Source organism: Ictalurus furcatus, chromosome 7 (genome assembly GCF_023375685.1).
Source record: "Ictalurus furcatus strain D&B chromosome 7, Billie_1.0, whole genome shotgun sequence".
Taxonomy (NCBI): Eukaryota; Metazoa; Chordata; class Actinopteri; order Siluriformes; family Ictaluridae; genus Ictalurus; species Ictalurus furcatus.
In genome coordinates this window covers 25,199,076-25,215,701 of record NC_071261.1, presented here as the reverse complement: position 1 = coordinate 25,215,701, position 16,626 = coordinate 25,199,076, and the positions used below count along the sequence as shown (strand labels likewise).

Genomic DNA, 16,626 nt, shown 5'->3' with positions numbered 1-16,626 from the left:
GGAACGTCGGACGGCGTGGTGCGGTGACGTAATGACGTTAATCTAATTATGCTCTATAACATGTAAAACCTGAACATGAAAGGAATATTCTAAAAGCAACTCATGTAAACACCTTAATCAGAATATTGGCTTATTCAGAATAAGGTCAGTAATTATATTACTGTTGTCCATGTAAACATAGTCATTCACACACTTGTTCACAAGTAGGGGCAGTTTTAGACTAGCCAGTTCACCTACCTGCATGTTTTTGGCGTGTGGGAGGAGAACCGAGAACCTGGACATTACCCTAAGCACAAACACTTAACCCAAGCTTAGGATCGAACCGGGGAGATTGGAGCCGTGAGGCAGCAATGCACAAAATACACAGACTATAGTTTCACACTAGGTCATTTTCTGATAAGGTCCCAGTAATAAAGTAGACAAAATAGCACAAAATGCATCTGATGTTGTTTTATGAACACACCGTTACATACACGTGCGCTATGGACAGGCAGGTCGATGAAGTGGGACAGATTGTTAGAACACCAGCTCCCCTGTAACATGCTTTTTAGATAGTGATGGGTAATATAACCAAAATATCATCAGTGTTTCCAACTCCAACACTATTCTACAAATTCAATGAATCATCATGATCATTTACATATCGACATGCCTCCATGAATAAGGAAGAATTTCTGAAGACACTCAGAAACAGAATAGAAAATAAAAATCTTAGATCTTCTTTGGTATGGAAAGAAGTCTTTGCTAATGGTGCCACAAACGAACAATTTATGTATATACAAAATACTATCATTTCTGTCATGAGCGCAGATAAAAATATGCAGTGGTAGTGAGAGATTAGGAAACCGAATTGAAGGAAAAGGTTTTGAAGGAATAGTTTGAAATGAAGAACAGAGAAGTGGGTGGGACAAGCATTGGTAATCGGTGATTGGTCATTGGGAAGTAACAGGGATCAGTGGTTGGTCATTGGGAAGCAACAGGGATCAGTGGTTGGTCATTGGGAAGCAACAGGGATCAGTGGTTGGTCATTGGGAAGCAACAGGGATCAGTGATTGATTGTTGGGAAGCAACAAGGATCAGTGATTGGTTGTTGGGAAGCAAGAGTAATTGGTGATTGGACTTTGGGAACTTAGACTTGTACAAGTGCAACTTGTTAAAGGGGTCTAAAACATCATGCCAAATTTAGAGCCACAGTCACTGAACTGACACAAATATGACGCAAATCACTGTTGATGAACAAACCCAACATCAGCCTTACATTAATTCATGCCCCAATATCCTGTTTCACTCCACGGAAACGTCATGTTTAATAGCCAACCAGTTCTGTGAGGTAACAATGAGTTTCAGTGTTATTAACGTACTGATGTATGATGCAATTTCCAGTGTTATTTATATCACCAGGTATCCAAAATTCACAGTTGAGTGTATATCATGGATTTGGTGTCACAGTTTGACTTTGCTTTAATGTGGATTTGATTCATTACTTCTCTGGTAGAAAGATTTAGCGCAAGGTGATTTATTTTGAAGTAAAAGTGAAAAAAGGGTGCACAGATTCGATTTTCCCATTTTGAATGCGATATCGAGCATCAAACGCCAAGTATCGGCAGATACGGGATACTAATCCCATACGTCATCCTCTTAATCACTGAGCCGAGTTACTTTTACCAGCCCAAAGCTGATTTTCCTATAACGGCACATCCTGAAGTGTTTTATTCCTTGAACAGCACTGCAATTTTCCCACTGTCTACAGTTTTTAAAATGAAAGAGTGACACATCGCAATTTTTACCCATTTATAGTTATGTATTATGTCGTGGAAAGACAAGCCTGTTTCTGTTATCATTTGCGTTTTATTTATATCTATCTATCTATCTATATACATAATATCTCTATGAATATATATATATATATATATATATCATTTGTCTTAACAAGTAGCATAAATATAGCACACCGTGTCCTGAAGACTTTCCCATGGTGGGAAACATCTGTCCTGACAGATCTGAGAATTCTTTTTAACCAAATTTAACTCAAATAGTCAGACTTCAGCCTCCAAGAGAGGCTAACCATTTAGAAATCAAGCTTTTGGGTTGAGTACTTCTGTAAATCTGTCGAGTCCCTTTGAGTCCGGCGTTCAGTCGCAGGTGTAATGATTAATATTGGTCGCTTATTAACTTCACTCCGCTCATCTGCACAAGTGCGGTGTTATTCTTTAGCGTCGGAGCCTGTACGGCTGCAGTGTGAAGGCGTGAAGGTCAGGTCAGACAGACCATTAACCACATCAGTGAGTCACTAATACCTCCAACAAACACTTCTCACTATGAAGGGTGACGCACAGTTTCACCCCTTGTGAATGCTTTCATAGTGCAGAAGGAGACATGCATGGGGAAGCTGAGTGACGTATGCGTGTGTCCTACCTGTTAGTGACGGTTGTGTATCTATTCATTGTAGTATCTCGGTTTAACAGTGTGCAGCTGTGATGAATATGAGATTTTCAATTGTGCAAAAAACCCACTTATTTTGATGATATTCTGAGCTGAATTTTTGCTTTGATATTCTGAGCTGAATTTTTGCTTTAAAATTCTTTGATTGACAAGTTGGTCTTCTTTATTTCACCACTATCAGCAGTGTGACTACCTGCTGATAGTGGTGGCAGTGATATTTATCCCTCGCTTTCATCCCTTCTTAAAGAGAGTGATGCAGCAGCACTTTAGTCCTTTAGTCTGTCCAGCTGTCTCCTCTCCTCATTTGTACACTGTACCGGTTATAAAGCATCATCTTTTCCTGCTATTTCATCCATCAACCCCATCACGTGCTTCATCTCGTAGACCTCTAACTAGCCGAGCCGAGCTTCAGCACAACTGTGTTGTATAGCTGCATTGCCTTCTGGAACTTTGAGTCCACTGTTGCTGTTTGCACCACAAACTATTTATGTATATGCAAAATACTATCAGTTCTGTCAAGAACGCAGAGAGAAATAGGTTGCTAGGACACAATGGGGACCAGTGATTGGGAAGTAATGGTGATTGGTAATTGGAAAGAAATGGTGATTAGTGATTGGTCGCTGGGAGGCAATGGTGATTAGCAGTTGGTCACTGGTAGGCAACGGTGATTAGTGATTGCTCCTTGGGAAACAATGGTGATTAGCGATTGGTCACTGGGAGGCAACGGTGATTAGCGATTGGTCGCTGGGAGGCAACGGTGATTAGTGATTGGTAGCTGGGAGGCAACAGTGATTAACGATTGGTCGTTGGGAGGCAATGGTGATTGGTAGCTGGGAGGCAACGGTGATTAGCGGTTGGTCGTTGGGAGGCAACGGTGATTAGCGGTTGGTCGTTGGGAGGCAACGGTGATTAGCAGTTGGTCGTTGGGAGGCAACGGTGATTAGCGGTTGGTCGTTGGGAGGCAACGGTAATTAGCGGTTGGTCGTTGGGAGGCAACGGTGATTAGCAGTTGGTCGTTGGGAGGCAACGGTCTGTTTGCACTACTTGTACTTTCTCCTAAATTTCTTTGCTTAAAAATGGTTAGTGAGAATATAAGCTTTTGCTCTTTTGCTTTTAGGAGCTTCAGCAAAATCTGCCTGTTATCTGTTGTGTTGAAATGTTTCTCCTTTCAAACTACATTGTAACTGCACTAGGAATGTCCTCCTGTGACGTCAGAGCCACAGACATCAGCTAACTTTTCACAGGAAAAAAACCTAAAACACAAACTAATTAGCACAAGAATCACAGAGATCACAATCACATATATAAGGAGATAATCTAGGTTGTGTGTGTTTTGCATGCAGTTCAGTATCGTATCCTTTTTCGGTTTTTGCTTTGTGGTTTAACAGTCGTGTTGGGTGGCTCACTCGATTGCTTTCTACGTGATTGTAACATTAAGGCTGTGTTGCTAAAGCAATGCTGCTGTAGGTATGGAGCAAGACACACAAGCGTTAATGCACCAGTGGCACGTACACTTCCTTTTTCTGAACAGAAATTCACAGTAAATCACCATATTCCTGAAAATAGCCTACTGACAGCCAGAGAGGGGAAAAACACCACCACTTATAGAATAAAATGTGTGGAAATGACTGCATTTCAATTTGAGCTGCTAATTTATTTTATTTTCTTCTGGTTCTTTCACTTCGCCGTCCTACTGCAATTTGTCTTGATTTTACTGCTGAGTGCCTCAACCGGGGGAAATCTCCCAAAATAACCGCACAGTTAAATCCTACAGACATGAATTTGATTTCGTCCAGCGTGTTCTCGTCTGACTGCTGGCTGGCTCGCTAAAGGCAGCTGCTTTAATTGTCGTACTTGATCAGTCTCCCGTGGAGCAAACGTGAGGGAATCTGTGTTGCTGAGATCTGAGATGTTCCTTCTGTCGACTCATCAGAATGTCAGACGCCGCTGTTTTCCTCCAAAGCGAGCTCGTGCTTTCCTGTTCGAACAAACAGTGCTGAGATTTTCACTGAGTCAACACACAGATGTTGCTCTCTGACCTCTCTTACGCACAATACAGCATTTTACACTGAACTTAGACCATCTTACTCTACGTCTATCCTCAGCATCACGTTATAAGGCTCTGTGTGAAAACATGTCAGTCGTGTGTGTGTGTGTGTGTGTGTGTGAGTGAGAGAGAGTCTCACATGCTCTGTGTGAGGGGTATTGGAGTGTGTGTGTGAGAGAGAGTCTCGCATTCTCTGTGTGTGGGGTATTTATAGTGACACAGGGATTTGGCTCGTTTCATGCTTCCTAAAATCCCTTTTCAGTCCGCGCACATCCTGCTGAAAGTGTCTGCGTAAGAGGTTCTCGATGCACTGAAGGTTAATTAAATGTAGAGCGATTTAGTCGTCATCATCGATGGAAATGAGAATTTTCTTCATTGCATGTCTTTATCATTAAGAGAGACAGAATACCTCTCCAGCCGGATTGGTGTTTTGAGAGGGTGGAACGGCGTCGGTTTAATTAGCACCGTCCTCACAATGGCGTCTTTTAATAACGCAGATACAGAGCCATCGGATACTGTTTATTAATAAAGGTTTGCAGAATCTCTTCAACACGAAAGAGCTAATTAATTGTGATGAAATCTCAATTAAAGCGCAATTTATATATATATATATATATATATATATATATATAAAAATGGAAATATAAGCGAAATGCAGATAGTTTGGCCAGGTATTTACATAGGAAGGTGAATACTTTGTGCAAGCAGTAAATGTTGCTTTTTTTTGTTTTTGTTTGTTTGTTTTATTCCTTTTTTTCACAAGTAAGGGTTAAAGCATGCTTGTGGTTGTGGGGAAATAAACCATTCCGAGATGCCTATCGGTGTTACTCCAAAGAACTGCGCGTCCTGAAGTGTTGTATTTCTGTCATATCACGGCAATTTTCCAACAATTTATAGTCACTTTAATGTTCTGGAATGTCCATAAGACAGGTTACTCTCTCTCTCTCTCTCTCTCTCTCTCTCGATGTTATCAAGACAATTACGCAGCATGTGATGTTACCTAGAAACCGCAAACTCCTTTGTCATGAAGACTTGATGGAAGAAATTTGACTGATTGTTGTTAAACGCTGCTTATTCAGTAACATTTTGGTTCCCTGTGAACAAGCAGTTACTATAGAAATGATAACATAGTAGGCCTGTCACGATAATTACGTTCTCGACTTATCGTATGATATACGTGAAAAAAATGACGCACGGTATTAACAATGTGCTAGCAATGTTATTTTTTTTGTAGAAGAAAAATCTCGATAGAATAATTGTAGTTTTTCCAATAATCCAGCCGTAGTCAATAACGTCAGGGATTGAGCCGCTTAAGCTGCGTGAGCTGAAGATGAACAGTGGATGAACAGCGGTAAACTGATGCGCTTTACTAGCGGGTTAATGAACTCATCTTATACATCACATCTTAATATTAATCAGACATGAATACAACATAAACGTAATTTTATAACTAGCTTCTGCACAAAATGACATGAAGGTAGGACGGTAAGGTGTACAGAAGGCTCGGTAGGATGGTAAATCACGTTGCGAATATGCTCTTATTAACGCCCTAAAGCATAAAGAATTCGCAATATTACATCATAATGTCTGAATATTCTTAAGAATTGAAAATTCACCTCTGTTTGAAAGGCTGGACTTGCATTATTATGCTATTATATCGTCATTATACCAGTGGCATAAAATGAAAAGCGTTCATCACAATTATTTCATGGACGATATATCGTTCAGCGAGAGTGGCTATCGTGACATGCTTGCGTATAAGGACGATTGCATTAACATAAACCTCATTTAAATTCCAGCCGGAACTAGCATAAGTGCTGCTGTATGTGCAGAAAATGAAACCACACTTTCAGGTTTGAGAATTTGAGAGCACTGTGGACTGACAAATATTTTCCCCTTCAAACGCTTAGACATCTTATGTAAATCAAATGCTAAAAGTTGACTTTCAGTTTCAGGGTGTGTCGTTACAAACTGTGGAAATGATCAATGGGGTGAATACTTATGCAAGGCAGTGGTATTCATTCTTTAGTTTGTTTGGTTTAGTCGACAGCACGGTGTACATTTTGGGTGATTACAGAATAATTGCTCATATCTCTAATTAAACATTTTGAAAAGCAGCTGAAGAGCCTGTAAGCGAACGTTAAGATGCTTGTCTTGTAATGCTAACTGATGTCCAAATCCTCAGCAAATCGAGATATTCATGCACATTTAGTAAACCAAGTGGGTTTCAAGCACGAAAAGCAATTATGCTTTTATCCTGAGGTTTAATAGAGATGGATAGAGTGGAAAAAAGGGAAAAGAGGGATCTGGAGGGAGAATGGGTGGCGGAGATGTGGGATTGGGATTTGGGGAATGGTTGTGGTTCGAGGCACGGCGCCGCGACGCTGAGCTCACTGTACAGGAATCTCACCCCGACCGTTCACAAAAAAATGCACCCGTCATCGCATTTGCACCGGTTTATGCGCCGACCTACTTAAACCTGCGTCGTCGTTATGGGAAAACTAACCGCAAGACTGATCTCAGGTCTGAAAGCACAGCTCTCAGCTCGTGAAACCTGTACTCGTGCTCTCACACTCGCACACTCGCACGCACACACACTCACACACACAAATAAATCAGCGATAGGAGAGCGGAAAGGGAGACAGACGGCAAACAAACCCTCAAAAAGACGACTGGTGCTATTTTAAGCCGTCTGTGGTTCTGCGGCTCTTCTCAAAGCAGTGAGAATGCAGGCTCGCTTTTTGGAAAGACTTTCTCTTTGGCATCACCTTCAAAAATGCCTAGAGCAGGCAGCTGCTTCGTCAATGCACCCATTAAACCCAAACGCCTTTTCTCTTCTCGCACGGCTCATCTGCAAGCCGGGAATCTGCTTTTTATTTCCAGCACCACAGCACAGCCCAGAAACAGCGGGAGCTGAAATCACAGTCTCGCAAATGATCATCTAGTTCACCTTTCTTGCTACTAGTACACATTTAGTTGGAGTCTGTTGGCACCTTCATGCTGCATCTTAGCAAGTCTTTAGTTGTAAATATTAATCTCGGTTCAGTATTAGTGATTCCGCATCCTGTAGAGTTGGGGGAATTTCGACTGTCTTGATCATGCATAAGAATTGATAACCGTTGAGAGCTAAGCCGAGCTCCAGTGTTTGTGTCGATCTGAAGTCACATTCGTTTACGAGTAAATCGACGAGATCACAGGTTGGGATTATTGGTTGGTTGGGACTGACGACTAAAGCTGTGAAACTTTATTATTATCTTTATATTTATGATTTCAGCATTGGTCAGTATTGTATACACCTTGCATGTACTCTTCTTTGTATTATGCAGCTTTGAGGACGTTTGAGGTTTCATATGACTCTTGCTCATGAAGAAGCACATGTAATTGTTACCTGCTGCGTAGGTGTTTTGTCGGTTCAAAGTAAGGACACGCATTGCTCTTGATGATCGATTAATTTACATCGGACAATTCAGTTCAGCCCATGAGACACAAGAATGGACCCCCTTCCTGTCTATGTAGATCAGTTTCTTCCAGTTCATCAGTTACCTCAATAAGCCTACCAAAACTACTGTTAAACCGAGTTAGCAACAAACTTTAAATGCCGGGATTGAACTGTTTCCTTTTTCTATGTTGTGGTTACTTAAGTGGATAAGCTCGCCTGGATCCTGCAGAGATTGTGAATAAAAGTCATGGGGTGAGCACGGAGTCTTTTTCAATCTGCTCATACTAGTGTAATAATGCATTGTGATATTAGAATGCTGATACTGTACATATTCTAAGTATGCATGTAATGCAGTTGCACGGTTTGAACACTAGCGCTCCCAATCTGTGCAACTCATGGAGTTTAAATGTGTAGAGAGTACACTAGTCAAGTGATCACATTGGTTTGTGAAAACGATCTGAACTTGTGACGTGATCAACGGTCTGATAGCTATGGCTAATGACCAACATGCATTCTACACTATATGGTTACATGAACATGTTATACTTGTTACAAAGATGACCTTCCGTACGTTCAAACACCGCCATCCACACCCCTCTGCGATATACCTCGCCTGAGAAAGAGCCCACAGAAACCGGGCATTTTAGCCGACTTCGGAGCTCTATTTCTCCTCTGGAGCGCATTGTTTCAGTTGATCATTTTTAAAAACCCTGGGTCCGACACTTTAAAAAAAAAAAAAATTTGTTTATAAACATTTATAAGTGTTTATTTTTAAGATGTAGAGAGCCTGTAGTACATTTTGTTTACGATATTAAACCTTAATTGAACTTAATTAAACAAAATTGGACAATTTTTTTTTTTTGCTTTGTCTATTATACAGAAATAAAAAGTCTTTTCAGTCATTTTTTTTCATTCAAATTTTCAGATAATTGAACTAATCATGAACGCAGCACACAAGTAGTATTGTGTATATTTACACTTCTAGACCTGTATACGATAATGATTTAACATTGGACTGGTACTCAGAAGAGCATGGGTTCCTTTTTGAGTCTGGTGCCTCTTAAGGTTTTCCCAAAATTTTGACTAACTTTTTTTTGTGTTGAATTGAAGTGATTATTTTCAGTACCAGGGTTAAGTGACTAATTTAACTTGACAATTTTAATTGCGACTCTGTGCTTAAAACCAGAACTTTTATAAAGGTAAGGAAAGTTAAAGGACGGGCCAGCTGAACTCCTATAGAAACATTTAACTCAACGTCTTTCTTAATTTTCAACCCTAATTGTGTTGTGTAGATGAACACTGATAGATGTCAACAGCTGTAAGAGGGAGGTTTCACATTTGGCCCTGGCTGTGCTGTTTAAATATTTGAATGTAGAAACCCTCTGTAGATATTTACTTTATCATGATTATCGGTGCAGATGGGCCTGACTTCCGCTCCGTGATTAATTGGCGGTGGTGGTGATTCATGTCACGGTTCCAGAGGTCAGTGGCTAACAGCTGGACCAGGTGCTGATCTTCTTTTCTTCAGAGACTCTGCATCACTGACTTTCCTTTTCTTCACATTGCTCATATATATTGCTCATTCCGACTGTCTAGCTCACATACCGCTGAGATTTGATACACTCTGTGGAATTTCCCATGTTGTCCAAGCATCGTGGTGTTTCAGTGCTGCGGTGTGCATTTCTTTTTGTTTGATGCTCTTACCATGGCGAGTGGATGATATGGACTTGTCTGTGGTTCCACTGGGTTTCCTTCTTTTGTAAAACCTTGGACAATGCATTAATTTGGAAGCAGGATTGTGTATTCAGCTGTAGTGCTCAACACATAACACTTAAATTGACCAATTAATAACGGGCGCTTTCAGATTTATTTGCCGAGTCTGAATTAGAGAAGCAGAGGCTTTTGGTTTGTTTGCTATTTGGTCTGGGTTCACAGTCCACATCAGCAAACATGTTTGTTTGTTTTTGTTTGTTTGTTTGTTTATTTATTTTTAGATATGAACTCAAGGTTGGGTCTCTAACGGTTACGTGGGCTCAGTGTTTGAATGATTCCCGCTCATGTTTACGAAGCTCCGCCCCCAGGATGTGTGTTGACCTGCAGAGTGTCTTTAAAACGCACATCTATACACAAACAAGGGTTTTCTCTGCGACTGAAACTTTTGCTAAGGATGCAGCGTAATCCTTTGTTTGTTTGTTTTTGATCAGTGGCAGTGGTAGCTCGGTGGTTAAGACGTTGGACTAGTCCTCTGGAGCTCATGAGTTCAAATCCCAGCACCACCAATCTGCCACTGTTCGGCCCTTGAGCACGGCCCTTAACCCTCAGATGCTCAGATGTATAAATGAGATAAATGTAAGTCGCTCTGGATAAGGGCGTCTGCCAAATGCCATACATGTAAACATTATCGTGTTCTGCATGTCTTCCAGGCCGTTTGTTTTTACTCTTACTTCTACAATCAACTAGAATTCATTTATTCATTGGTCAGAAATACAGGGAAGGAAAAGGTAAACCAATCAAACCAAGTGGACGCCTTAGCATGGAGAGAACACAACCGGGAATAAATAAATGATTCGATATTTAGAAATCACTAGCTTAAAGCGTTTTTAATATCACATGCCATGTTTAGTTCTTTTCCATTCATTACATTTGCATGTATTCATTTAGCAGACGCTTTTATCCAAAGCCACTTACAAATGAGGAAACGGAAGCGAAGCGATATATGAAGCGGAGAACAATACAAGTAGTGCTACAGTACAAGATTTATTAATTGAGTTCTAGAAAAGCAAAGTGTGCAGAGTCGAGGTGTAAGAGCCAGAGTAAGGTTTTTATTTTTGTTTAAATAAAGGATAATGTGGGGTTGGAGTTTTAGGGGCTGCTTAGGTGTTCATGGAAGAGGTGGGTCTTTATCTGTTTTTTGAAGATAGTGATTGAGTCTGGATTGAGGTTGGAAGGTCATTCCACCACTGAGGGACGGTTAGTGTGAAGGTTCTGGAAAGGGACCTTGAGCCACGCCGAGTAGGCTCTACTAGGCGTCGGTCGTTAACCGGTCGCAGATTGCGTGAGGGAACGTAAACCTTCAGGAGAGTGTTGAGGTAGGAGGGTGCTGTTCCAGACAAGGTCTTGTACGTGAGCTTCAAGGCCTCGAATTTGATCAAGGCCTTTCGTTTGTTAGTACAAACGTCCATGGCGTTTCTGCAACACTATCTGTCGCCCTGTTTTTTGGCTCAGTTTGTGCCTGGGAGCTCGGTTTAACGGTTCGCATCTACGGAAAAATGCTACCTGTAACCCAAAATACACGCCACGTTTGGTTCAATTCCAGCTGTTGGGCTGATTGAGGGTTGAATCGCTTTCTCACCGATCCAGACCCCATCAGTCAGACCGGTTGATTTGTTCCGCGCTCGAGTACGATTACTGTTTTCTTATCTGCCGAAACAAACCACACCGGAGTTTCAATTCGGACTCAACACTGCGTGTGTGAAAGTACATGAAGACCAGCATGGCTGAGATTTGCTTATCATCAGTCACTGCATGTGCCAGTATGACACCGTGTACTGATTTATAGATTCATATTTGCTGCAAACTCTCACCGTTATGCGGAACATGAATATCGGCCGCCTCGAAGTTAACGTCTCCGTGTGTGAATGCAAAAAACATCAATTCATCTGGGTTTGATTTCTTCCACGTCAGCTCTTAATGTGTGCTGGATTTTAATATTGAACCAATATATTTTCTGGAACTGATTTTTTTTTTTTTGTCTCGTTTTCGCATCCATCGGCTCTTCTCTCCTGGTTCCCAGCCATCTCAGACTCTGCCAGTTCTTCCCCTCAGGGGTTATAAAAGGAGCTGCAAAAACAGATTATTGTGGAACGTTGCCAGGAGCAGATGGAGGGCAGAGTCCGCCGTGTGTGTGGAAACCTTCCTTATGTGTCGTATCAGGAGCAGTCGGGTACCGACGGGTCCGAACGGCTTTTCTGTGTGACCCAACAATGGGTCCTCTCTTGCACAGCTGCACACGGCTGCCACTGACACACGGTGAAAGCGATGACCTCAGGGGTCACGCTCTGTGTGCGTACAGCCTGATGACCCTCTGACATGACGCTTATGCTCCATCAGCTTCTGTTTGCACTGTACCACCCACCTTAAACAGCTAGACCGGGCTGCTGTGCTCAGTATGCTGTGTGAGGAAGACCTCTCTCGAAATGCACCGAAGAACATCAGGATCGCATGCGTTTGCACAGTGCTTCAAGGTTTTGTCCAGGGAGGAAGAGGAGGATGAAGGTTGGAGAGAAAGGTTGGAGTCATGAATCACGACATCTACAGCCTTCAATGCTGGAGTCCTCAGTGTAACACAGAAAACACGTCTCTGTCACTCTCACTGGTCTCGTTTAAGAGACGACACACCGTGAGATCAATAACATGCAATTGTGTGCTACTGTCTTATTAAATCTTTATCTCGTGCTCTCTCTCTCTCTCTCTTTGTGTGTGTCTCTCTCTGTCTCTCTCTCTCTCTGTCTCTCTCTTTCTCTCTCTTTCTTTCTCTTTCTGTGTGTGTGTCTCTCTCTGTGTCTGTCTCTCTCTCTCTCTGTGTGTGTCTCTCTCTCTCTCTCTCTGTGTCTCTCTCTCTCTCTCTCTCTCTCTCTCTCTCTCTCTCTCTCTCCCCCCCTATGGAACCAATCAACTCTTCTTCCCATGTAACGGGGAGAGGCTGGAGGCACGGAGCAGGCTGCATTATTGAATAACCTGAAAATGCACACGTGTAAATGAAACACAAACACGTCTACAAGCCAGTGTAGTGCGTTCCTCCAGAACCGCATAAATGTTCACGGCTACATGAGTCGATCAGCTTTCTGTTCGCTCCAAGAGCTGTCGTGTATGCTTTTGGTGTGTAATACAGGCAACATGTGCTGTACATGTTCTCTACAGCTCCGCCTTTATTTTATACATTAGCCTGTATAGAGGCGCATTTGTTTGTTTGTTTGTGGGTGAAAGCCGTGATCAGTCATATCTCCACTCGGGAGCTGTGCTAGTTTGAGTCTGCTCGTTAAAACACAACACATGCCCAAAGGAACGAGTGCTATCTCATTGTGTGTGTGTGGGTTTGTGTGTGAGAGAGGGAGAAAGAAAGAGAGAGGTGATATTTTCTTTTTTCAGAAAACAGATGCAGAAGGAAAGAAGCTGCTTACACTAAGGGAACTCTAAACAATCGTGATTAGGAAAGCATGCTCTGGATTTCACACAGTTTGTGAAGGCTTGTGCAATTAATTAGTAGCGGCAGGGATATGCGAAACTACACTGCGGTGACTCCATGATTGATCGTATGTGTGCGTGTCCAAACTGTCGTCCGGATGTTCCGTGTATTCGATCAGTTCTCCGAATGCAGCACAGTCCCAGAGCTGAGGCGCAGTCTTGTACGTTGAACTCTTAACCGTAATCCGAATTCACAGTGAGAACGTTTCACGTGTTTATTTGCTCATCTCGGATATTTGCTCTTATCTTTGCTGCAGCGCTAACCTTCACCCATGCTGAACACAGACAGGACGTGGAATTCCCTGTACATTCGGGTAAAAAATAAACAAGGTGACATTTTAGCTTAGTACAAATGTTTGCTGTCCTTGTTTCACTGCCATGAGCACACTGAGGAAAATTCCTAATAACTGAGATGGTATGGCAGTAAATACTTCTAATCTTTGTAAACATTCATCAGTGCTGATTCCTCTTATGTCAAAGTTGGATAACAGAATGAGTTTTTATGAGTTCACGTCTGAGTCATAAGTGCAGGACTATTGAGCAGTCACAGGCCGGTTTGGGATTTGTCTCTCCTACCATCATTTCCACGATATACAATGCGGTATTATTTTGCTCTAGCAGGTTCTGTGGCTGCTACAGTGATATGGAAGTATCATTAAGTCCGATATCTAATCTCATTTCCAAGTTTGGTATGGTATCGAAAAGGTACAAAATCCAAAATCCAGCCAGCTCCATCAAACCCCTTTAGAAGATTCAGAATGCAGAAGCACGCCTTGTCGTCTTCAACCAGCCCACACCCCTCTTCATCTCCCTCCACTGGCTTCCTGTAGCCGCCCGTATCAAATTCAAGGCCTTGATGCTCACGTACAAGAACCGCACCCCTCCTACCTCAACTCTCTCCTCGAGGTTTGTTTCCTCACACAATCTGCGAACGCCTAATAAAGCCTACTCAGCGAGGCACGAGGTCCCTTTCCAGAACCTTCACACTAACCGTCCCTCAGTGGTGGATTGAACTTCCAACCTCGATCCGGACCGCAGAATCTGTCACTATCTTCAAAAAACAGCTAAAGTCCCACCTCTTCCTTGAACACTTAACTAACCCCTAACTTGCCCTCCTCCTCCTTCTTATATTAAAAAAAAAAAAACCCACCAAAATTCTGCACTTCCTCTGGCTCTTACAGCCCGACTCTGTGCACTCTGCGTCTCTAGAACTCAACTGAAAATCTCCTATAGTAGCACTACCTGTATTGTTCTCCGCTTTGCTTGTATTGCCTCATTTGGATAAAAGCGTAAATTAATACATGTAAATGTAATAAATGTATTGCTCTATTATTTAGTTAGAGATATACGTACAGTGTATATCACTTGTATTAAAATCATATTTAAGAGCTTATTTATATATATATATATATATATATATATATATATATATATATATATATATATATATATATATATATATATATATATAATTTTTTTTTACACAGCAGGGTGTAATTCATTTTGATTCTTGAACTGTGTTAGTGGATTACAATTCTGGGACTGACACGTTTGACTGAAATTCGCAAGTTGGAATTTCGTACCTCCATCCGTGGAAAACCCGGTGAAAGCACCCCTCAATATGGAAGTCCTACTCGGAAAGTTGGGAAGGTCTCCTCAAGCCCGAGTTCAGCAATTGGCATTAAACCAGCACGGCTGCTCACAGTCGCTCTTTTCTATTGTCTATATACTAATATTTTACATTCGACCGATCAACATACAGACGTACTGCATTAGCTTGTTCATTACAACATTAATTATACAGTTGTTTGCACACGTGAAGGTAAAAAATGACGTACGATGGTGCTTGAAAGTTTTTGAACCCTTTTAGAATTTTCTAAATATATATATATATCTACATAAATATAACTTAAAACATCATCAGATTTTCACACAAGTCCTAATAGTAGACAAAGAGAACCCAATTAAACAAATGAGACAAAAATATTAGACTTGGACATTTATTTATTGAGGAAAATAATCCAATGTTGCATATCTGTGAGTGGTAAAAGTATGTGAACGTCTAGGATTAGCAGTTCATTAGAAGGTGAAATTAGAGTCAGGTGATCTGAATCTATGGGATGACACTCGGGTGTGAGTGAGCACCCTGGTTTATTTAAAGAAAGGGGATCTATCTGAGACTGATCTTGTTTGTGCAAGTGTATCATGTATCACAAAGCAGATTTCTGAGGACCTCCAGAATAAGAGTTGTTGATTCTCATCAGGCTGGAAAAGGTTACAAAACCATCTCTGAAGAGTTTGAACTCCGCCAGTTTGAGTTCGGTTGAACTGCTTAACATGGACTGTAGTCATGTTTGCTCAGCAACTTTTTCGATACTAACACGGAGATCTCATTCATGGGCCTGAATGTATTCTGTGAAGAGAACTGAGAAAAAGTTTGATTCTGGGGATTAGTAAGGTCCAGCCTCGATGTCAAGAATCCCAGCATACTGAACAGTATAAAAACTAAATTGTGTTTGGACTGGTAATACCGAGTCACTTTTTTTTTTTTTTTTTAATAACTTTTGTTCATAAACCTCATGTTGTATGTATGTATTCTGGAGAACAGTTTATGCTATGCAATATGCATGAAAGGATCTTCTTGTGGTTATTTATGTCGTTTACAGATTTCAAATGGATACATGTTACATGACACTTGAGAACACTGTGTGTGTGTGTATGTAATATATATATATATATATACACACACACACACACACACACACACACATATATATATATATTATACACACACACACACACACATATATATATATTATACACACACACACACACACACACATATATATATATATATATATATATATATATATATATATATATATATATATATATATATATATATATATATATATTATACACATATATATATATATATATATATATATATATATATATATATATATATATATATATATATATATATATACAGTGAGGGAAAAAAGTATTTGATCCCCTGCTGATTTTGTATGTTTACCCACTGACAAAGAAATGATCAGTCTATAACTTTAATGGTAGATTTATTTGAACAGTGAGAGACAGAATAACAACAAAAAAATCCAGAAAAACGCACATCAAAAATGTTATAAATTGATTTGCATTTTAATGAGGGAAATAAGTATTTGACCCCTCTGCAAAACATGACTTAGTACTTGGTTTAAAAACCCTTGTTGGCAATCACAGAGGTCAGACGTTTCTTGTAGTTGGCCACCAGGTTTGCACACATCTCAGGAGGGATTTTGTCCCACTCCTCTTTGCAGATCTTCTCCAAATCATTAAGGTTTCGAGGCTGACGTTTGGCAACTCGAACCTTCAGCTCTCTCCACAGATTTTCTATGGGATTAAGGTCTGGAGACTGCCTAGGTCACTCCAGGACCTTAATGTGCTTCTTCTT

At 40.9% G+C, this 16,626-nt stretch overlaps 1 protein-coding gene across 4 annotated transcripts in view; it reads left to right on the top strand.

Moving 5' to 3' along the window:
• si:ch211-200p22.4 (phosphatidylinositol-binding clathrin assembly protein) overlaps positions 1–16,626 on the top strand; it is a 67,366-nt gene that overhangs the window by 2,315 nt on the left and 48,425 nt on the right. The gene's annotated exons all lie outside the window — the stretch shown is intronic.